Source organism: Gracilinanus agilis, chromosome 2 (assembly GCF_016433145.1).
Source record: "Gracilinanus agilis isolate LMUSP501 chromosome 2, AgileGrace, whole genome shotgun sequence".
Taxonomy (NCBI): domain Eukaryota; kingdom Metazoa; phylum Chordata; class Mammalia; order Didelphimorphia; family Didelphidae; genus Gracilinanus; species Gracilinanus agilis.
Window position 1 is genome coordinate 661,450,843 of NC_058131.1, and position 23,286 is coordinate 661,474,128.

Here is a 23,286-nt window from a genome sequence, read left to right on the forward strand (position 1 = left end):
CTGAGGCTGAGAGAGTAATTTGCCTAGAATCACACAACTAATAAATGTCTGAGGCAGGATTTGAACTGTCTGTTTTGTATCCTCTTTGCTAACTTCCTTTAAAACAACTTTAACTGACTTCCTACATATTGTGTATACTATCTTGAGGGAGAAGGAGAGGTGAGGAAGAGAACATATCACCTGGAAAACATTTCACTGTAGTTGTAGGTGATACCATTAATACAGGACAGCATTGCCCCTCTCTGGAGTAGGATTGATTGATGGTGATTTGCTATGGATTTGGTTTGTAGTGATTAAGCTTCAGGACGCATAAGTAAAAAAAAAAATAAAAAAGAACCCATGTACAAATGCTCCTTTGTTATGTCCAGAGAATTTTGCAATTTGAATTGAAATTTTGGAGAACCTTTAAGGCTTAGTGGAGCTATATTGGTTTAGGATTTTAATGTCAGCATGAAGAACATAACTCGGATCCTGTAAAGTGATGAATCAAAATTATGAGATGATTTTTTTTTGTTTGTATGTTTTTGTAGGTGGAGGGTAGGTGAGTAGAGGGAACTTTTGGTCACTTTTGCCAGATTAACAATTCTAAATCCCTTGCTTCTGATTAATAATGCACAATGTGTTCAGTTCTTTCTGTTGTGTTTAACTCTTCATGATCTTATTCTTTGTGGTTTTCTTAGCAAAGGTAGAGTGATTTATCACTTCCTTTTCCAGCTCGTTTTTACAGATGAAAAAGTAAAGCAAACAAAGCTTAAGTGACTTGCTCAGGGTAACACAGCCAGTAAGTGTTTGGAGGCCAGATTTGAACTCCTGTCTCCTTGATGCTGGGCCTCCTTCCACTGAGGCTCGTAGATGCCCATAAGAATGCATAATACTTGGTACCACTGTAGGAAGTACTTGTAATAGAAATAAAATGCATTATGCACTCAATGTAAGTACATTATAGTGGAAAGAACACTAGATTTGAAGTCAGAAGATCTGGATTCGAATTCTGGTTTTACCCCTCCCTGTCCATGTATCTTTGGGTAAATCACTTCATCTCTATATAAAATGGGGATAATTATACTTGTGCTGTCTGCCTCAGAGAGTAATTATGGTTATCATATAAAATAATGAAAGTGCTTTGTAAATTTTGAGGAATTTTTAGGGAATATTTTATTCTATAACTTGCTATGAAGAAGTATCTAGCTGGATCACAAAATCCTCTTTTTTTTGTATTTTATACTTTTATATTGTAGAACAGTGAACAAAGATAGGACTTGGTGGATTTGTCACCAACAATTCTTTAATTTGCAAGTTTGACAGAACTTTTGGCACATCATATAAATAATGATAAACCTTATCATAAAGAGAAAAAATCTAGGAAAAAACAAGGTAAAAAAGTAAATGCCTGTAAGAGAGAGGAGCATGGATTCCAGAATATAGACATAAAGAAGAAAGAAATTGAAGTAAGGTAGAAATATTTGCAACTTTAATAAAGCACTTTCTATATGCAAGGCATCATAACTTGGGCAAAACATATCAGTTGTTACTTTCAAATAACTTATATTATAATGTGTGTGTGTAATAATACATGGTAATTTTTAAAAAAATTATTTTTTCAGCTACACGTAGAAACAATTTTTGACAATTGTTTTCTGACATTTAGGATTCCTATTTTCGTCCTCCTTGCCCCACTCTCCTTTAACCAGTAAATAATCTGATATAAGTTATACCAGTATTTTAAAGCAATATATATTTCTATATTGCACATGTTATGATAGAAGACATATCATACATACAATAAAAATTTCATGAAGGAAATAAAGTGGAAGATGGCACGCTTTGATCTGCAATCAGATTCCAACAGTTCCTTCTTTGGCTGTGGATGGCATTTTCATCATGAGTCCCTTGTATTTGTCTTGGAAACTTGCTTTGTTGTTAATGCTTTAGTCCTTCACCATTGATCATTGTATAATATTTCTGTTATTATATACATAGTTTTCCTGGTTCTGCCTACTTCACTTTGCATCAGTTCATGTAAGTCTTTCCAGGTTTTTCTGAATTCATTCTGTTCATTTCTCATAGTGCAAAAGTATTCCACTATAGCTCCGTGCCATAGCTTGCTCACTATTCCCCAAGTGATGGACAGTCCCTCAGTTTCCAATTTTTTGTCACTACAAAAAAAGCTGCCAAAAATGTTTTGGTGCAGAGAGGTTCTTTCCCCGTTATCTCTGATCTCTTTGTGATATAGACCCAGTAATGTTGCTGGGTGAAAGGTATGTATAATTTTGTGGCCCTTTGAATGTGGTTCCATATTTCTTTCCAGAATGGTTGTATAAGTTCACAGTTACACCAGCAGTGTACTAGTGTCTCAATTTTCCCACATCCCCTTCAACATTCATCATTTTCCTTTTGGTCTGTTAACCAATTTGATAGATATGAGATGGTATCTAAGAGTTGTTCTAATTTGCATTTCTCTAATCAGTAGTGATTTAGAGCATTTTTTCAAATGACTATGGACAATTTTAGTTTCTTCCTCTGAGAACTGCCTATTCATTTCCTTTGATAATTTTTCAGTTGGGGAATGCTTTGTATTCTTGTAAATATTTTATGTGCATTCTTATAAATTTAACTCATTTCTTTATATATTTAAGAAATGAGGCATTTGCCAAAGACACTTGTTATAACATTTCCCCCAATTTGTTGTTTCCCTTCTCATCTTGGTTTCATTGGCTTTGTTTGTACAAATTCCTTTTAATTTAATGTAATCAAAATTATTCATTTAATTTTTTCGTAATGTACTCTATATCTTGTTTGGTCACAAATCCTTTCTTTGTCCATAAGTCTTACAGGTAAACTTTTACACATTCCTTGGATTTGTTTATGGTGTCACTCTATTTCTAGGTCAAGTATACATCTATCTATGTATGTGTTGTGTGAGATGTTGGTTTGTACCTAGTTTCTGTCATACTGTTTTTCATTTTCTCAGCAGTTTTTTGCCAAATTGTGAGTCTTTTCTCCCAAAGCTTGGATCTTTGGGTCTATTGAACACTAAGCTGTTATGGACTTTAACTAGTATGTGTGGATCACCTCATTTATTATATCAATCCACTACAATACAAGGTAGTTTAAAGAGATAGCTTTAAAAATTGGAGGAACTGGGGGAAAAAATCATGAGGGAGAGGGGACCTAAATTGGGCCTTGAGGGGAAAATTAAGGATTCTCATTGGCGGAAATGAAGAGGGAGTGTAGCTTAGCCAACTACCCATGCAAACATGAAGATACAGAAGAATGGAGTGTTGAATTAAAAACAAAAAACAAACATCTAATTAGTATAGTTTGAGTGGTATGTTGAGATCATGAGTAGTAGAGAATAAGGTTGGAGAGTAAGTCAGAGTTGGATTGTGGAGACCTTGAAAATACCAGGCTGTAAATACAAGTTTTGGTTTTAGCCATGAATCAAAGAAGGGAAGCACAGAAATGTTATGAATAATGTTACCTTTTCACTTTATTGAGAGTTTGATGTAGGAGAAGAGGCTGGAGAAAGACATGGACAGAAGATAGGAAATTATGAAGAAAGAGATTTGGAGAGGTGTTGGAACAGAGATTAAATTTTGAGGAAGGAAGAAGTAAAAGGAGAGTAAGGAATTTGAGCCAAAGGAAAATTTGAGTGGTGAAGGAAGACATTATTAATAGGATCATCGATAGAACTGCAAGGGACCTTCTAATCATTGAGCCTTGTTTTATTGCTGAGAAGAATTAAGCCCAGAGAAATCAATATGTCAAAGTCATGCAAGTTGTAAGTGTGAGTTTTCCCCAAAGGGGAGGAAGAAGAGAAAGGAGGTACTCATTTTATAATTCATATACAAAAATAGCCCAAAAAATACATTGACACAGAACTTCAGTAAGAGGCATATTAACTATTGTTATACTTTCTTGGGAGGTAGAGGTAAACATCAGAACATGAAGCAATTTGTGGGACTCCTGAATAGGATATTTACTTTTCATTTCATTCTGAACTATCCCCAACAAGATTGATGTCTTCTGGCAAGCTAGGCCAGAGCTTGTACTCATCCTTTGACTGATTATTATTTTTCCAAGAACCTCTGCCTGGAGGGGGTGAAGTTAGTTCCCTTCTTCCACCCCAGTTATGGATGTGCGGACCAGCTCCTTCCTCACCCCTCCAGGTAGACGCTTGAGTACTTAAGCAGGGTTTTTCCTTTAATATTTCTTAAAAAAAAAAATATATATATATATATATACACACACACACACATACACATACACATATGGAGCAGCTAAGTGGCTCAGTGTATCCACATTATATCTCAGTGTATCCACTGCTGGCCTATAGTCAGGAATCTGGCCTTAGACACTTGCTGTGTGACCCTGGGCAAGTCACTTAATCTTGTTTTCCTCAGTTTCCTCATTTGTAAAATGTGTAGAAGAAGAAAATGGTAAACCACTCCAGTTTCTTTGCCAAGAAAACCCCAAACAAGGTTACAAAAAGTCAGATGCCACTGAAAAGGCTGAACAAAAAAAATTATATAAATGCACACACACACACACACACACACATATATATATGTATATACATGGATATGAACATAAATACACACATGTGTTACCTAGTCTATTGTACTGATCTACACACACTAGATTAGGTAATGTGTGTGTGTTTGTGTTTGTGTGTGCGTGTCAGTGCAATAGACTGGGGTAGGAAAGTTAGGTAAGGATGAAATCAGAAACAAGTGAATTCTATGACTCAGTGTTTGATAAATCTGAAAAACTAGTTGGAGAAGAGTTAGCTACTGCAGAAGAACTGCTGGAGAAATTGAAAATGTTTCAAAGAAATTAGATTCAGGCTCTCTCATCACCTAAAACCCTGACTGTTGCTATAGCTTCTAATTGGTTTTACAATCTCCAGTCATTCCCTTTCCCTATCCAACATCTGATTCCAAAAGACTGGGCTATGAACTTATTATTATAATAAGTTAAAATGGATGCTTGAGCTGAATATAAAATGACCACAGAAAATGAGAAGAAAAGGAAATTGCGTACCTCTTACAGATATGAATGGAGTGTTGGGGGAGCAGAGCTCATAAGAAAATACATAAGGAGAAAGGTTCCCTACCTTTTTCACTCTCTATACCCCATTTTTAGCATACCTCCCCAGACCTTCTAGTCAATGTAAAAGGAAATAATTTCTAGAGTTTACCATGAATAAGCATATAAGAAAAAAAGAGGTCAGTTGATTTTTCATGAAGATAGGCTGAGCTTCTCAGTGAGACATCAATATAGATGGAAATCAATTAAAACATGAAATGAAAAATATTCCTGACACCTCCTTGACAAGGTTTTCATATTTCACCTTTAGATAAATATATCCAGAACTGGAAATGCCTATATTAAAGTGTGGGAAGAAAATAATGGAATTTCTATTTCTATCTAAAAAGAAAAAATATATATTACTAAAATTCAATATATAGACAAACACTGGTGCCTTTATTCAGTTCTTGTGTCATAATGCCAGGTGTCACACAATAATAATATGCCACAAATATTAAGGGAAGAGTTGGACTTCCACTTCATGGGGCAGACAAGTGGTGTTTTAGCTTACTTGTTTGCTTTCTGTGTATTTACGATTTATTTCTGTTTTCTGTGAGGACATTGCAATCAACAAGATATTTAAAAAAACTAGGCTTTCATTGCTGAAAATGGTCTGTCACTTAGAAAATCTCATATCTGCACACTTAAAAAATAGAATTAGAATTTCCTAATTTATTTAAAAATCTTAGAAACTAAAGAGATTCACCGAGTTTTAAGCATCTTCCTCATTCTGGCTCATTACAGCCTCTCTAGAATAAGAAGGAAAGAAACAGCATTTATTAAAGACCTACCATGTGCCAGACACTGTGAAGGGGGCTTTACAAGTATTATCTCATTTGATTCTTGCAACAACCATGAGGGGTAAGTGCTTTTATTATCCCTGCTTTACTGTAGAGGAAACTGGGGTAGATGGAGGTTAAGTGACTTTCCCAGGGTTTATACAACTAGTAAGTGTCTGCGATTGGATTTGAACTTGACTCCAGGCTAGTAGTGCTCTATCCACAGCTCCTACCTACTTGTGTAGAATTTCAATGGAGATCTTTGATATATGGCGCATGTGTAAGGATGTTCTGCAATATAACCTCAGTTCCTCCTTTTCCCACAACAGGGATTAGTTTTTTTTTTTTTTTTTTCCTGAAAGGTAACAAAGTAATTCCTGGGACCTGATTGGCTCCTGCTTTTCTTGTTGTAGCTACCTGATCACCAAAGGCATAAAAAGGGGTAGAGTCAGGACACTTTCAATTTGGTGGTTTTCTGAAGATCCAGGGAATCACCATGTTCTGCTCAGCTGACCAGATGTATTTTGGCATATTGATAAGTAGATAGAGCCTGAATCTAATGAATAAAAGTACACTGTATCCTTCTTGCATATTCTTGTTGTATTAGGACAAAGGAAACCTTTTGTTTACTGTGCCCAATTTTGTTTTCAAATATTTTTCTGCCTATGCAATTCTTTTCCAGAGTTTTAGATTATTAATAGAATCCCAAGTGACTTTACTCCAAGTGGATTCCGATTGGTTTCTCTAGATACATGGTTAATAAGAATCTTATTGGTGGTTGGCAAATCCCTGGAATCCCCTGAAAATGCACGTAGCTTTCAGCTTTCAGTCACAAGGGTGTGCTCAAGAGATGCTTTTCTTTGAAGGGGATGATAATAGGAGAACAAAGAAATTAGTTTGGCTTGTGGATGAGGAAATAAACATAAAACTCCAAAAAATCAATCATGTCTAACAAGTTTGATTATATAATTTTGGTTCAGGTAGGTGATGCCTTAGGGAGGAGAGCAAGCGGCCAATCATTTTAGGTTTTCTCTACCCCACCCATTTTGCTTTTAAATGACTGGCTGTTTTCATACACACCCATATCTGACTCATTGTTACTACACATTAGTTTTTTCCCTTGGTGAATGTGTTTACTTGAGTAAAAAAGCAGTTTTATTTGTTTAGCAAATCACAATAAGGATGAGGGTAATACATTAACTTCATATTAATATCATTGCTGAGTTAGTTGAAATTGTCATATTTGTCAATAGATAATTGTGGAATTTATTCTTATAAAGCATGAAAAATGCTTATCTGAAGTTTCAATTGACTTCAAATATGACAGGCAGTGTGATGTGGTGGATGGGGAACTGGCTTCAGAACCAGAAAGAGCTAGTTTCAAGTCTCACTTATAAACTACACTGGCAGTATGACCCTGGGCAAGTCACTTACCCTCTCATTGCTCTAGGCAATTCTCTCAAGATTCTAAATTTCAGAGAAAGTATTGACCTGCTTTAATGGAGACAGTTTCCTCATTCATGAGTTCCCCTAGACCATAGAAATCATAGGGTAGGTCCCTATTCTATCCATTAAATCAGATACTATTTAAAGCACAAAGGGATTGTAGAGATCCAGTAGTCCCACTTTCTCATTTTAGAAATAAGAAATTGAGGCTCGGGAGTGACTGGGCCAAAGGAAAAAAAAAGATGGTATCCATTAGAGCCAAGAGTGGAACCTACATCCTTTGACTCCAAACACAATGTAGTTTCTATTAAACCATGTTGCCTTCCTATGAATTCTCCTGGCACGATTAATGTTGAATTGGATATTTATTGGCTTAGAAATGTGCTGGATTATGTGACCCTTTAATTTAAAACACCACGGTGAAATTTGGTAAGCTTGATCATATTCCCTATATTTGTTTGAAAACTATTTTTTGAACAAATGTTTTATTCATGATTTTTCATATATATATTGTTATAATCACGCGACTCACTTTCTTTTATTTTTCTTTTTAAAATCTTTATATTCTGTCTTAGAACCGATACAGTAGATTGATTCCAAGGCAGAAGAGCAGTAAGGGCTAAGCAATTGGCCTGGCACAATGCTAAGCTAAGGCACCTAACTGCCCCTGTAATTAGTTTCCAGTGATTCCACCTTTCTCCCACAACTCTCATGGGCTGACCACATTGTTCAAATGACAAATGCTCATTTGCCTAAAACACTATTTTACAAAGAACTCCCATAAGGCAAACACTCACGTGGAGGTCAGAAGTGATACAAATCTCTAAAGGTCTTTCTGAAGAACTTTGGTATCGATCCTGAGGCACAGCAGAGACTGGCATAGGACCATCCAGCATAATGTGCCTACATCAAAAAAGGTGTTGTGCTCTAGGAACAAAGCAGAATTGCAGTAACTCAAAAGAAACAGGAAACATGCAAATTTACAGATAACTATCACAAATATTCATATGGCTATTTATCTGACCATTGATCCAGCCTTCTGAGCTCATATTGGTCTGGTCAGCCACAGATGAACACACTGTGAATTGACCCCAACTTACTGATGTCATTTTAGCCTGCTTTAAGTACAAAGGACAATAACCTACCAACCTTTTCCCCAAATAGAACCCTCTTTTGCAGCAAAGAAGCATAGCTAAGCAAAACAAAACAAAACAAAAAAACAAACAAAAAAACCCAAAGACAACTCAATGTTGGACAGATCTGACAAGGTATACTTACCTTGTCTATAACATCTAATATTTACCATCTCTCTGCTCAGAGGCAAACAGTTCATTGAAGTCATAATTAGCCATTCTATTGATTGAAATTCTATCTTTTTTTTTCTCCTTTAAATTATTGTGATCATTATATTTTTTTATTCTGATGTTGCTCATTTAATTTTATGTTAGTTTATACAAGTCCTTCCAAATTTTTTCCCCAGTTCTTCTTCTCTCATCTCTTTCCTTGATCCAAGCTCTCTGCCTTGTTTCTCCTCTTCTCTTTCCATTTCCCACCTGTTTCCCTGTTGAATGAAATTAATTTCTGTGCCTGATGGTGGGTGTGGGAATGCATTCTTCTCTTTTTGGTCTAGTTAAGATTAGACTGAAGTTCAAATGTCATCTGATCCTTTCTTTCCTCCTTCTTTGTATAGTCTTCCACTTGTAAATCCAAATTATCTGAGATAATTTTCCTTATCCTTTCTTTCTTTCTCTCATCTCAATGTACTCCTCTTTCTTTCCAGGTCCATTTTTCTTTAAAGATCATTAAAATATAAGAAAAGCATGATTACTTGTTTATGTTTCTTTTTTATGTTTCTCTTGATTACTGTTTACATTTCAAAGTTTCTATGCAGCTCTGATGTTTTCTTGATAATTGTTTTAAAGTCCTCTAGTCCAATAAAATTCCACTTTCCCTCAATTTGAGTGCTCTTGATTTTGGCTACAATGTTCCTGGAAATTTTTATTTTGAGATTTTAGGAGGTGATTGGTAGATTCATTCCATTTCTACTTTGCCTTCTGGTTCTAAATTATCTGGGCAAGTCTTTCCTTCCTTCCTTCCTTCCTTCCTTCCTTCCTTCCTTCCTTCCTTCCTTCCTTCCTTCCTCTCCTCTCCTCTCCTCTCCTCTCCTCTCTCCCCTCCCCCTTTCCCTTTCTTTCTCTCTCCCTTTCTCTCTCTCTCTCTCTCTCTCTCTCTCTCTCTCTCTCTCTCTCTCCTTTTACCTTCTGTCTTAGAATCAATTCTAAGTATTATTTCCAAGGCAGAAAAGCAGTAAAGGTTAACAATAGGTAATAAAATGACTTGCTGAAGGTCACACAAGTAGATACTTCTGGGGTCAAATTTGAACCCAGGACTTCCCATCTCTAGGCCTGACTTTCTATCCACTAAGCCAACTAGCTGCCTCCTCCATCTCTTTCCTAGGTCAATTATTATTGCTATGAGATAATTACATTTTCTTAAACATTTGACTTTGTTTTAATATTTTTTATTGTCTCATAGAGTTATTGATTTTTGTATGGCCTATTCTAATTTTTAGAAAGTTTGTTGCTTGATTAAGGCTTTATATCCCCTGGCTTAAACTATTAATTCCTTCCAAATTATTTCTTCCATAGCTCTTATTTCTTTTTCCTATTTTTCTCAAGTGCTTTCACTTCTTTTATAAAAATAATTTTAACTCTTCTTTCACCTCTTCCAGGAATTTTAATTGAACTTGTACCTTAGCAATTTTAGCCTTGAAATTTTTCTTGTAAATATTTTAGAGTCATTCTCTTCATCTGGAATGTTAGATTTGGGGTCAAGGAAGATGTGAGTTTAAATCCAGCCTCAAACATTTACTAGCTGCCTGAGGCTGGGAAAATCACTTAATTTCTGTTTGCCTCAGTTTCCTCATCTGTAGAAATTATGATAATAAAAACACCTGCCTTCTGGATTATTGTGAGAATAAAACAAGTTAATATTTTAAAGTAGTTTGCAAAACTTAGCATTGTATAAATATAATCATTATTAATTACTATATACTTTGGTCCTAAGTTTTCTCTGCTCCTTCATTAAACTTTATGGTAGAGACCAATATCATTTTCTTTTGTAACTGTTTTAAAGTAGGTTTCTGAAGAGAAGATAGTATAATTTCTCCTTTCAAAGTATAGACATTTGTTCATTAAGCCCACAAACTTACTTATTTTTCTACATTTCTGTTTTCTGATTTATTTGTATTTCAAAGATTCTACTCAACTCTTGTTTTCTTAAGTTCTTATATTTCATAAATTCAATTAAAGATCCATTACCATTCCCCCACTCATATAATTGCATTTAGTTTTGCAGAATAAATTATTCATGGTATAGACCTTTTAATTTTACCCCTTGAGAGATTATATTTATTCCTTTTCTTTTTTTGTATTGTATAATCTTAAGTAATTCTGACTGATTTATTATTTTTTAATTTTTTTCTGTTTGCTTCTAGTATTTTTGTTTTGCTACAGAAGCAATGGAGTTTGATAGTAACTTCTCTGGGTAATATTAAATAAGGGGTTTATTTTAGAGGGTAGCACATGGATTATGTTTTAATTTGTATCAAGTGTTAATGGTCTGAGGGTAATTTATTAATGGACTCTTGAAAGTTGGTATGTAATTTTCTTCTTTCAGCTTCATCATGCTTTTAAGAAAGTTAAAAGATTTTTAAATGAAATGACCTCATCTTATCCTGATTTCCAGTTGAGTTTTTTTTTTACCCTAGGTATATCACATATTCTTCCAATTAATCTTGAATTATTGACTCTCGAATTATTGACTTTTCAAATAGATTCTTTTTTTTTCTTTTTCAGGATATCAGCAACTTTGGAGAGGTTTTCCAACTTTTTTCTAAGATATTTATTTTCCTCCCAGTTTTTCCCCCCTTAACTATCTCATTAAACTCTTTAGCATTACCTTTATTCCTTCCTTGATTTTTATTTTTAGGGATCCCTGATATTTTGGAAAGATTCCAGTTCTCTTCTGTTTGATTAAAAAAAAGGAAGAAAAAGCATAGTATTATGAATGTATACTTATCTACCAGTAGAGGAATAATTCTCTCCCAGATGAAAATATAGGCATATTGCTTGTTACTAGCTAAATTCAAGTTTTGGGGCTTTGGTGCTCTGTTTCAGGGATTTAATAGTTTAAGGTACGATACTGTCAAATCTCTGACTCTTGAAACCCTAATGGCCAGCTCATTCTCTTTTTTGATGTTCTACTTGAAATTGCTATCTCATTATTCTCTCTTCTTGGAATTATATCTTGGGGTTCCCTTACCCAATAGTATTTGATGATTGTCTAAGTAATTTTCTTATTTTTGCTAATTTCTTTTTTTAAAAACATTTATTAATATTCATTTTTAACATGGTTACATGATTCATGCTCCTACTTTCCCCTTCACCCCCTGCATTTTCCCCACCCATGGCCGACGCACATTTCTACTGGTTTTATCATGTGTCCTTGATCAAAACCTATTTCCATATTGTTGTTAGTTGCCTTGGTGTGGTAGTTTCGAGTCCATATCCCCAATCATGTCCACCCCAACCCATGTGTTCAAGCAGTTGTTTTTCTTATATGTTTCCTCTCCTGTAGTTCTTCCTCTGAATGTGGGTAGCGTTCTTTACCATAAATCCCTCAGAGCTGTCTTGTGTTATTGCATTGCTGTTGGTATAGAAGTCCATTACATTCAATTTTACCACAGTGTATCAGTCTCTGTGTACAGTGTTCTTCTGGTTCTGCTCCTTTCGCTCTGCATCAGTTCCTGGAGGTCTTTCCAGTTCACATGGAATTCCTCCAGTTTATTATTCCTTTGAGTGCAATAGTATTCCATCACCAGCATATACCACAATTTGTCCAGCCATTCCCCAATAGAAGGACATGTCCTCCTTTTCCAGTTTTTTGCCACCACAAAAAATGCAGCTATAAATATTTTCATACAAGTCTGTTTATTTATGACCTCTTTGGGGTACAAACCCAACAATGGTATGGCTGGATCAAAGGGCAGGCATTTTTTTATAGCCCTTTGCGCATAGTTCCAAATTGCCAGCCAGAATGGTTGGATCAGTTCACAACTCCACCAGCAATGCATTAATGTCCCAATTTTGCCACATCCCCTCCAGCATTCATTACTTTCCCCTTCTTTCATTTTAGCCAATCTGCTAGGTGTGAGGTGATACCTCAGAGTTGTTTTGATTTTTGCTAATTCCTTTAGTTTGTCCAATAGAAATATCTTTGAAAGTTCTTTCTCTTGTTTCTTCTGAACTAAATTTGTCTTTGTAGTTGTTATGGTTAACTGCTGCAAATGCCCTTCAGAGTAGTGTTAGTGGTGGTTTGGGCAATAGTATATGGCCTGGAGCAGAATAGTAATTTAAGAGTCATAAATTTGGCAGTTTTTCTTCCCTTTCTGAATAGCCAAATAGATGGTGCAAAAGTCAATAGCATAGGGCAGCTGGGTAGCTCAGTGGATTGAGAGCCAGGCCTAGAGACGGGAGGTCCTAGGTTCAAATCCGGCCTCAGACACTTCCCAGCTGTGTGACCCTGGGCAAGTCACTTGACCCCCGTTGCCCACCCTTACCACTCTTCCACCTATGAGCTAATACACAGAAGTTAAGGGTTTAAAAACCAAAAAAAAAAAAAAAAAAAAAAAAAAAAAAAAAAAAAGTCAATAGCATAGTTAATACTCTTTCATCTCAGAACTGTCTTGGAATAGTTTGTATTAGATTGAATTGAGGACCTGTGATATAAAGGATGGTAGTGTAAGAGTCTTTTAGTATTATTATTCTTTTTCCTCTTAGTCTTCCCAAATAGATCAGAGTGGATGGATTGCTGATATTATGGTCCTTTGTCATTTCTCATAAAGTCTACCTTGTTATAAAGTCTTTCCATTAATCTTGTTTTGCTTTAATTTCATTTGTATCTTTTATTGCACTTAAAGTAGTTTTAGAGGGGAACTGATTTCAGATGGAGTCTTTCATGTCTATCTTTTCCTCCCAAGATTTTCAAGAAAGGATTTATCATAAGTGAGCTTATTTTTGTTCAGTCATTCAATTGTGTCTGATTCTTTGTCATCCCCTGGACCATAGATATCTATGAAGTTTTGTTGGCCAAGATACTGGAGTGGTTTACCATCTCCTTTTCCAGTGGAGTTAGTGGATCTTTTTTATCAGGTAATAAAAGAAAGATTAAGTGAATTGCTCAGAGTCACACAGCTAGTAAATAACTGGGTTTGGATTTAATCTTGGGTCTTCCTGACTGTAGGCCAAGCACTCCAGCCTTTGAACCATTTAGCTGTCTCCCTTAAGTGAGCAATTCGTGATCTATGAATGCATTTTGTAATGCATATAATATATTTTGTATGCAATGAATTATTGTTACTACTATTAGAGAATTAACTAGTACTAAATATCACCTCTGTTAAATATATTTCATTGTTCTTCAATAGTTAACACAATTTTTTCCCAAAAGGTTATGAGTTTTTTCTCTATCACAAAGTCTGAAAAAGATGATCACTTTCAATATCTCCAGTAGTGATTCCCAACCTTTTTGCAATAGTAATACTCTATCATTGTTAGTTCTGTTTTGTGACATACACTTTTATGTTATTTAATACATATTCAAATTTTTAGTTTTAGAGAATTAAAATTCATTTTCTCTGACAATTAAATAAAATAGTTGGAGATACCATTGTAAAACCTTATCTAAAATGAAATGTCAAAATTTCAAATGATATATTTGAATAATTTGTGATTTCTTATTATTTACTTTTATTTTCCTTAAAATCGAGGCATAAAGACATGTTGCTTAACTTGGGTGGGGATAAGGTAAGGGGATATGTGCTTACATATTTTGTTCTTTTATATTTCTAAAGACTGAGACTATTTAAAAAATAAATTTGCTTATTTCATTGTCCACTCATTTTCTTTTGCTCTTTATTCTTAATTTTTAAAAAAATTACTGTGATTTAATTGACATAGTGAATTTTCTACTTTCAATGAGGAAACCAGCTGCCAATGAAGATCAGAACCCGGTCTGCAATTTACAATCTTAGGGTGTTTCCTGGAGTTTTTGAGAAATTAAGACTTGCCAGAGGTCACAAATCTAGTCTGTGGCAGAAGTATTTGAACCCTGGTCTTCCTAACTTTGAGGCCAGCATTTTATCCACTATGGTCTACTTCTCTTAGCTTCTAAAACAAATTGAAGATTCAAGTGAAGGTTAACTCTGCAGGTAAGCAATAATTAAACACCAAAAAAAAAAAAAAAAAAAACAAAACCCACAACTGAACAGAACAATAAACAAAAAAGTCTTTTTGGTTAACTGGAAACTCATAGCACCTTATTGACACAAAACATTAATGTTTTACTTATATGAAACACACTTTTAAAAGATCGAAAGATGTTGAGATACTGTACTGACCCTGAGATTTTGGAGGGATTCCAAGTATTCTTCTGTTTGATTTTTTTAAAAAAAGGAAAGAGAGAAGAAAAGAAAAGAAGAAAAAGCATGGTATGTACATATACTTCTACCTAGTAGAGGAATAATTCTGTCCTAGATGAAAATCTAGTCATATTGCTTATTGCTAGCTAAGCTCAAGTTTTGGGGCTTTGGTGCTCTATTTCAGGGATTTAACAGTTATAAATATAATAATGATGAATCCCCAAGTTCCTATTTGTTCTGAATTTTTCAGAATGCCTTTTCAGCATTCCTTTCCTTGCAACCGTATCTCTTTTCAGCTTTGCTTTTCTCTTCTTTAAGATCATGATCATAATTGCTGAATAATTTTATTTCTCAATTTCATCCATCTTTTATTTAATCTCGTTGGGTTCCATATTACTTTGAAGGCATAATCCAATTTATTGTTTGGGGGGGAAATGATATCTTTTCCTCAGGATACGAAAAAGGAAGGGGAGTTTTCTGAAGCAGAGAAGCAGACCAGCAACAGTAAGACTGGCTCATGTCTGATTGTTTTGACAGGAGAGGGGATTTGTTTGGATCATGCAGAACTGACATGAAATGTAAAATATCTAATGAGGATTTGTACAAACTTTATGTTCTGATGGGGTTCAGGGATCAGTCATCCAGAAGATTGGAACAATTTTTATAAGTTGTTACTAAATCTTCTTAGAAATTTGTTTTTACCAGATATGAATGTTTTGTGTTTAGCATTTTGTCTGTGTAGAGGCACCTAAGTAGCACAGTGGATATAGTACTGGGCCTGGGTCAATAAGACTTATCTTCCTGAGTTGAAATCTGGTCTCAGGTACTTCCTAACTGTGTGACCCTGGCCAAGTCACTTCACCCTGTTAGTTTTCTCAGCTGTGAAATGAGATGGAGAAGAAAATGGCAAATCCCTCCAGTATCTTTTGTCACGAAAACCTCAGATGAGTTCATAAAGAGTTGAACCACGACAGAAGGAAATAAATATTCATTCCACTACTGATTCATGTATATATTGACTATCTTTCTATTCTCTGTTTTGCAGAAATCCTAGACATCAGTTTAATCCTAAACTTTAATTCATTTGTGATTGATCGCTGGGATAGGGACCAGAGGAGTCAGAATGAGTGAGATGCTTACAGAACATCTAAATAAATAGACAAATGCAAATTAAAACAACCTTGTGGTACCACCTTATATATCCATTAAGCTACGAAGGATGGCAAAAGATTTTGGGAAACATTTTTGCAGGAGCTATGGGAAGAAATGAACAATAATTCCCTGCTGGTGGAATTGTAGATCAAATAAACTAAAAGTTGGAATCATGCAAGAAAAGTAACACAATTTTTCATACCATTTGATGCAGATGCCAATACTGGGAGTATATACTATGGAGGTTATTGCTACTAAGAAAAAACCTAGGGAGCAGCTGGGTAGCTCAGTGGATTGAGAGCCAGGCCTAGAGATGGGAGTCCTAGGTTCAAATCTGGCCTCAGACACTTCCCAGCTGTGTGACCCTGGGCAAGTCACTTGACCCCCATTGCCTACCATTACCAATACACAGTATTGACTCCAAGAAAGAAGGTAAGGGTTTTAAAAAAAAAAAGAAAAAAAAAAGAAAAAGCCTATGTGTAAAAAAATGATCATAACATCATCATTTGTGACAACCAAAAACATGAAAATAAAGTGTGTGCACAACGAATGAAGAATAAATGGTAGAATATGAATAATAAAGGAATGAGAACATTAATTAATTAATAGAATTTTAACTTAAAATTAAAGGAAATGAAAAATATGAAATGTCAAAATAATGAATTCAGAGAAACATGGGGAAACACGTGATGGTATGAAGTGAAGAAGATGGAGTAGAAAAAAATGATATATGTAAAGATTGCAACAGTGTAAGCAGTCAGCAATTAGAGACAACAACACCGTTCAAATATAGTGGCCCATAGTAATGCTGCACTATTGAAGTTAAAGGGTACATGCCTTGTTTTGGGTAATAGTAAAAATGTGTTTTTTTCCCCCCCAGAACTGTACTTTATAAGGGGATTTCTTTGAGCACTTGTTGAGAAGTGTCTGTTGTATCCAAAAAAAAAGATAGATTTAATGAAAAAATTGTAAATGGGAAGTTTGGGAGGGGTATATGTTTTGGGTAGAAGAAGCTAGACACATAAAAAGAAGCAATAGAATGGCTCTTCTTTATCATAGTTTTCTTTTTCTAATTTTTTTTTTAAACCCTTGCCTTCTGCCTTAGAATCAATACTATGTATTGGTTCCAAGTCAAAAGAGCAGTAAGGGCTAGAGCTAGGAACACACCTGGGTTTAGGTGTAACCTCTGACATTTACTTAATTGTAGACTTAGACTTGCCCAGGGTCACACATCTGGGAATTGGCTGAGGCCAGATTTGAATCCATGTGCTCCCATCTCCATTCCTGTTGCTTTATCCCCTGAGCCACCTAGCTGTACCACCCTGCTTGGTTTTAAAATCCTTCTGTATCTGGTTCTACCTTTCCTGTCAAACTTTATTTCCTGCTACTGCCGAATATGTAATCTATTCTCCAATCAGCCCAGTTTTCAAACTCTTTGAATTAGGAAGGCTCTGTTGTGTAGTAGAGAATGTGCCAGAGTAGGATTCAGGAAGACCTGAGTTCAAGTTTAGCCTCTGATTTAGGTGTTTGATCATGGTCAAGGCACCTCTGAAACCTCATTTGCTTTATCTATAAAATGGGCATAGTAATTCCTGCAGTACTTATCTTAAAGTCAAATATCTATGTAAACTGATATCCCACAGAAATGATAAGATTATTCTAATGTCTGTTTTTGGAACCATGTGGTTCTCTAGGGGGATCTAGCAGATATGGAGGCTTCCTGTTTAGGGAAATGAGTCTCAGTCTATGTGTATAGTCTTTCTCCTCTCCATATTTTTCCTATCTCTGGATTTCTCCATCCCTCTTCCCCCCTTTTAAAGGTGAGGTCTGCCAGTGTAGCTCAGATATTACCTTTTTAGCAATCATTGACTGAGCAGGTATTAACCTGTGAACTTCATCCAGATGAGCTTAACTGAGTGGTCTTCAGGACACTTTGTTAAAGACAACAACAAAGGATTTGTAAATGCCAAAACAAAGGTTTCATCTGCTCTAATTTAAAAAAAAAATTATCAAGGAGTTACTCCTGACCAGAAATTAACCCTCTCCTGGGGAAATAAGGAGACGTAAGAGGAATTGATTTATTTCTCACTACTCCCCAATACGTAGTTTTCTGGGCCAGTAAGTATAATTCTCCTCACTATCTTCTTTTTTAGGAAGGCAATGTGCCATAATGGATAGTGTCCAGGAATTGGAATCAGGAGCACCTGGGTTCAGATCTAGTCTCTGACATTTACTAAGTCATAGTTGGAAGTTACCTAATGGACCTCACTTTGCAATTAATGTTTCCTTTGTAAATTTTTTTAATCTCATTTAAGACAGTAAGTATATATCTTTTGGCAACGATTCTTAACCTGAGACCTGTACGCTTGCTTTAAAAGATATTTTGTTAACTGTATTTCAGTAGAATTGGCTTTCTTTGTAATCCTATTTTATTCTCTGCACTTAAAAACACTGTCCTGAGAAGGGGTGGATAGGCTTCACAGCCTTCTAAAGGAGACTCTGGTCCCCTCAAAAATTCAAGAACTCCTAGGCTGGAGTGAACTTTGCCCTAAAGCTATAGGTTCTGAGTTATCTGTGATGTTTGCATTACTTTTAAAGTCAAGTTTATTCCAAGAGCCATGAATGGGATGTCAAAGTTGAACGCTGCTGCTCCATAGAAATAAAATTTATAGCAATCCTTTAAAATTAGGTTGCACTTGGGTAATCACTGAGGGATAGTGGGACAATTCATGCATAAGGGAGAGTTGTTTATATTTGTTAAAATCAATTAGGAGATTAGAATACTTTTGGGTTCTCATCCCAAAGAGACATCCTGGTTTCCAGAGCAACTTCTATCAGCTCCTTCCTGAAGGAGGCAAAGGGCTGATTCTTTGGGAATTTCTCTAGGTCTCTAGATTGGATGAAAATGAACACTACAACAGAAAGGAATCCTGGACATTTAATAATCTGTCCATCGATTATGAATTATGTAAAATATTTTTGGACCTTTTTAGATTATTGACCTTTGCCATTCTCCCTTTGGGATAACAAATTCAATAAATGATTGGTGTTGGCTGTGTCTATACACATTTGCATTTATGTTATATGTTAAAACATGGAAACACTGCTTACTGCCTTGGTATATTTCAGGATCTTTGGATTGGTTGTGGCAGGTGCTCTTCAGGATCCCCAACCTCTTCTAGGGATGTGCCATGGTTGTGACTAAAGTTTTATATAATATACGGGGAAAATCTTAAGTATCTGGGATTGAACCTATCAAAACACACACAGGACTTACATAAATAACACTATAAATATATGATTCTATGTTCACTTAATTTATTTATAGTTTCCCTCTTTATATTCAAGTCTTTCACCCATTCTGAATTTATCTTAGTGTAGGGTGTGAGATGTTGATCTAAACCTAATCTCTCCCATATTGTTTTCCAATTTTCCCAGCAGTTTTTGTCAAATAGTGGATTTTTGTCCCCAAAGTTGGGCTCTTTGGGTTTATCATACACTGTCACTTACCCCAAGTCTATTCCACTGATCCTCCCTTCTCAAAAGGACCACACCAATGCAACTATCAATAATATGGAAATAGGTCTTGATAGATGACACATGTTAAAACCAGTGGAAATGCACATTGGCTATGGGAGGGGGGGATTTGGAGGGGTGAAGGGGAAAGTAAGAACATAAATCATGTAACCATGGAAAATTTTTCTAAAAAATAAAAAAATAATTAAAAATAAAATAAAACTATAAATTTTTTTTTTAATTGAAAAATTTTTTTTTCATATTTAGCTGAAAGAAAAAAGATCTAAAAAATTGGTGAGACAATTGATAATGAATGCTAGGTCAATATGAGAATAATGACACTATTGAATTTACTCTTTAGATCTAATAAATTCTTGTTGTAGAGGAGTCATTTCAGTTATGTCCAACAATTCATAATCCCCATCTGGGGTTTTATTGGCAAAGATATTGGGATGGTTAGCCATTTCTTTCTTCAACTCAGGAAACTGAGACAAACAGGATTAAATGACTTTTCCCAATTAACAAAGATAGTAAGACCAAGGCTAGATTTGAACTCATCTTCCTGACTCCAAGCCTGGCACTTTATACATGTGCCACCTAGCTTCTCATTAAACAAGATACAAATGGATATTTTAGATAATTAGTTGAAATAGTAACAAAACTTAGAAGATATTTCAACTCTCTTAGTGGGAGTTCTTGGTATAGGAACCCACACAGATTACAACTAGGATTTAGTACATAAGTCACAGGACACCCAGATATTAAATGATTTGCTTGAGGATACATAGCTAGTACCAGAGGCAAAATCTGGGGATGTTCTGACCCCAGCTCCAGCAATCTACCCATTATGCCAATCATGACATGATAAACATAATCCCTCCACACTACACTATGCCTGGTTGGTGACTTTAGTTTGGGCTGTGCGTTTCCAAGTTGCTGGATTTCTTTGGGATAGATACAGGAGTATATTAAGGAAGAAGTGGCTGAAGACTTTGAAGGGGCTTATGGGATTATTGATTTAGAATTGAAAGGGATCTTGGAGGCCAACTCTTAGGAGCTCATTGATTGTTACTAACCCTTCCCACTTTACAAATGAGTACCTCAGGGTAAAAGAGGAAGTAATTCTCTAAGGTCACAAAGTTAAGTGCCTGGCACTGCTACTGGTAGGGCTCATCCTAGACAAAAGTTCTGCTTCTATCAAACAGACTGCCTAACCATCCCCAGAATAGGTCTTTGGAGTCTGGAAGTCGACCAATATTTGCATTTGGGCAATGGATCCCCAATGACTAAGGAAAACTTCTCTGGGGTAGTCATTGAGTAGTTTTCCCAATGGAAACATTTGTCAAATAATCAATTAGTCAATAAACAAACATTTGATTGGTGCTAATGTTAGATATCTAGATGGGTTCAGTCAGCCATTTTACAGATCGAGATTACTTTGTCCTGACACTTCATTTTCACAAGTCTTAGTGTGGCCTGGATTTTGCTTCTTGGTGAGAGTGTTTCACTGTTTCCCCCACCAAAATTAAGTTGTATTTACTTTATATATTTTATACTTACATGAATGCATGTCATTTCCCATATGTAAGCTCTCTGAGGGTAAGAACCATTTCTTTTTGTGTGTAATATATATATTCATTTTTAAATTTAAATTTATTAATCTATTTGTTTGTTATACCAAAACTCCAAGGTAACTCCTTTTTTCTCCCCCTTCCTCTCATCAGAGAAGGCATTATTAATAAGAGTATGTATATATGTAGATTTAAAACCAGGCCCTACCTATCTCCATCCATCAGTTCTTTCTCTGGAAGCAGATATACACAAGTCATTCTTCAAACAATATTTCTGTTGCTATATACCATATTCTTCTGGTTCTGTTCAATTCACTCATCACAACTTCATATAGGTCTTTCTATGCTGTCTTAAAATTAGCCTGCTCATCTTTTCCTACATCACAGCAGCATTTCATCATAGTCATATGCCACAACTCATTCAGTCATTCCCCAACTTTTGGATATCCTCTTCATCCCCAACTTCTTTTCACCACAAAAAGAGCCACTATAAATATATTAGAACATATAAGTTTCCCTCTTTTTTGCCCAGTCACCCTAGGAAGCAAACCCATTTAGTGGTAATACTGAGAAAAAAAGGCACACATGGCTTCATGATTCCCTCGGCACAACACCAGATCCATCTCCAAAATGACTGGATCCATTCAATGTTCCACCAACAGTATATGTGTCCCCATTCCTCCTCATCCCCTCCATTTTTGTATTTATATCCTTAGGACTTAGCTTAGTGTTTGGTCCCTCCCATTAGAAGCTTCTCTCAAGTTACCCTGTATCTACTTTATACATCTTTTATGTACCTATTTATTTAAATACTGACTTTCTCAGAAGCAATAGCTGACCTTAAAACCAGAAAGGCCTGAATTCAAGTCCTGTCTCAGACACAAACTGGCTTTGTAACCTTGGACAAGTTTACCTAACCTCCCAGGGGTACAAGGCAATTTTCCTAAGACTGGAAGAAAGAAATTTAATTAAGCAACTCCTTGCTCATATTAGTTTAAGAATCCTTTTAGTCTGATACCTTGTAACTGTGTGATTTGTAGTAAGAATTTAGTAGCAGACAAGAGTCTGTGTATGTAACTGGATTAAGAATATAGTTGCAGTTTAATAACTAAATTATAATTTTAAGTGTGTGTATTGTTAAAGTAAATTTTAAGTGTATGTTATCATATTAATCATAAGTAAGCTATTATATTAATCTTAAACATGTGAATCCATTTTATAATGTACTTTATATCAAATCAGTTCATGTAAGAAGTTACAGGGACCAAAGGTCATGGAGACCTGGAGATCCAGAAATGATCCTGGAGACCTCTTGGAAACCTCTTGCGGAGGGGACAGATACAGAACTATAAAAGTGGTTGTGTTTTGCAACTTGGGGTCTGAGGTTTTCAACTGGCAATGTCTGGCCCTGTGATTTCTCTGCCACAATAAAGCCAGATCTTTGTCCAGAAGGGTCTCCTAGCCTCCTTTAAAAAAAAAAAAAAAAAAAAAAAAAAGCAAGACTGAGAAAGTGTTGATTTGCATTGCTATAGGGAATTTCTTTGCCAATTTCTGATATATAGCAGTGATGGTGAACCTATGGCACATGTGCCAAAAAGGGCACATAGAGCTCTCTCTGTGGTCATGCCTGCAGTCACCCTATAGCAATCCTGGTATACATTAATCTTGATATTATTTTAAGAGTGCTCAAAAAACTGTCTGTTGTATTGCTTTTGATTGATTTCTGTAACCTTAACCTTGCCAGATTCTTAGCCCTTCCCTAAGGCTACACTCTGGAAGACTGGTCAATCTCCTTATTTTACCTAAAATAATCAATTAACATATGTATCAAACAACTGTAGATGCCTTAGGCCATATTGAACTCCTGATCTGGGTATTGTCTTAGAATCCTGCAGTTTGTATCTGGTAATGATTACCTCATAATGTTAATGTATCAGACCACTTGGCTCTCCCCTTCCCCCAGTACTGTTGTAATCCCAATAAAAGTAGCTATATGGCAGCTGAGAGGGAAGCTCTGAACCATGGAAGTTCTTGACCATCAGAGCTCCTAACCATGGAAGCTCTTGTCCACCAGAGCTTACTCACTGTCTGACTACCTTATGTCAGAATTTTCTTTGTCTGCTTGTCTTTATTCTCTCCTTATGTTCTCTTTCCATTAGTCCTTTACTCGTAACCCATTTTCTCTCAGTCCTTGATTCCTCTTTCTGAGTATCCTCCGCACTAGGAATCTTCGTGGAGCCGCTGGATGTGG

The 23,286-nt window shown here is 35.6% G+C and overlaps 1 long non-coding RNA gene across 1 annotated transcript; it reads left to right on the forward strand.

Annotated features, from left to right (window-relative positions):
• Positions 1-14,788: 14,788 nt before the first annotated feature.
• Positions 14,789-23,286, forward strand: LOC123236396. Its single transcript, XR_006505422.1, has 3 exons — positions 14,789-14,865; positions 15,249-15,300; positions 23,224-23,286. It is a non-coding gene; the product is annotated as an uncharacterized LOC123236396 (long non-coding RNA).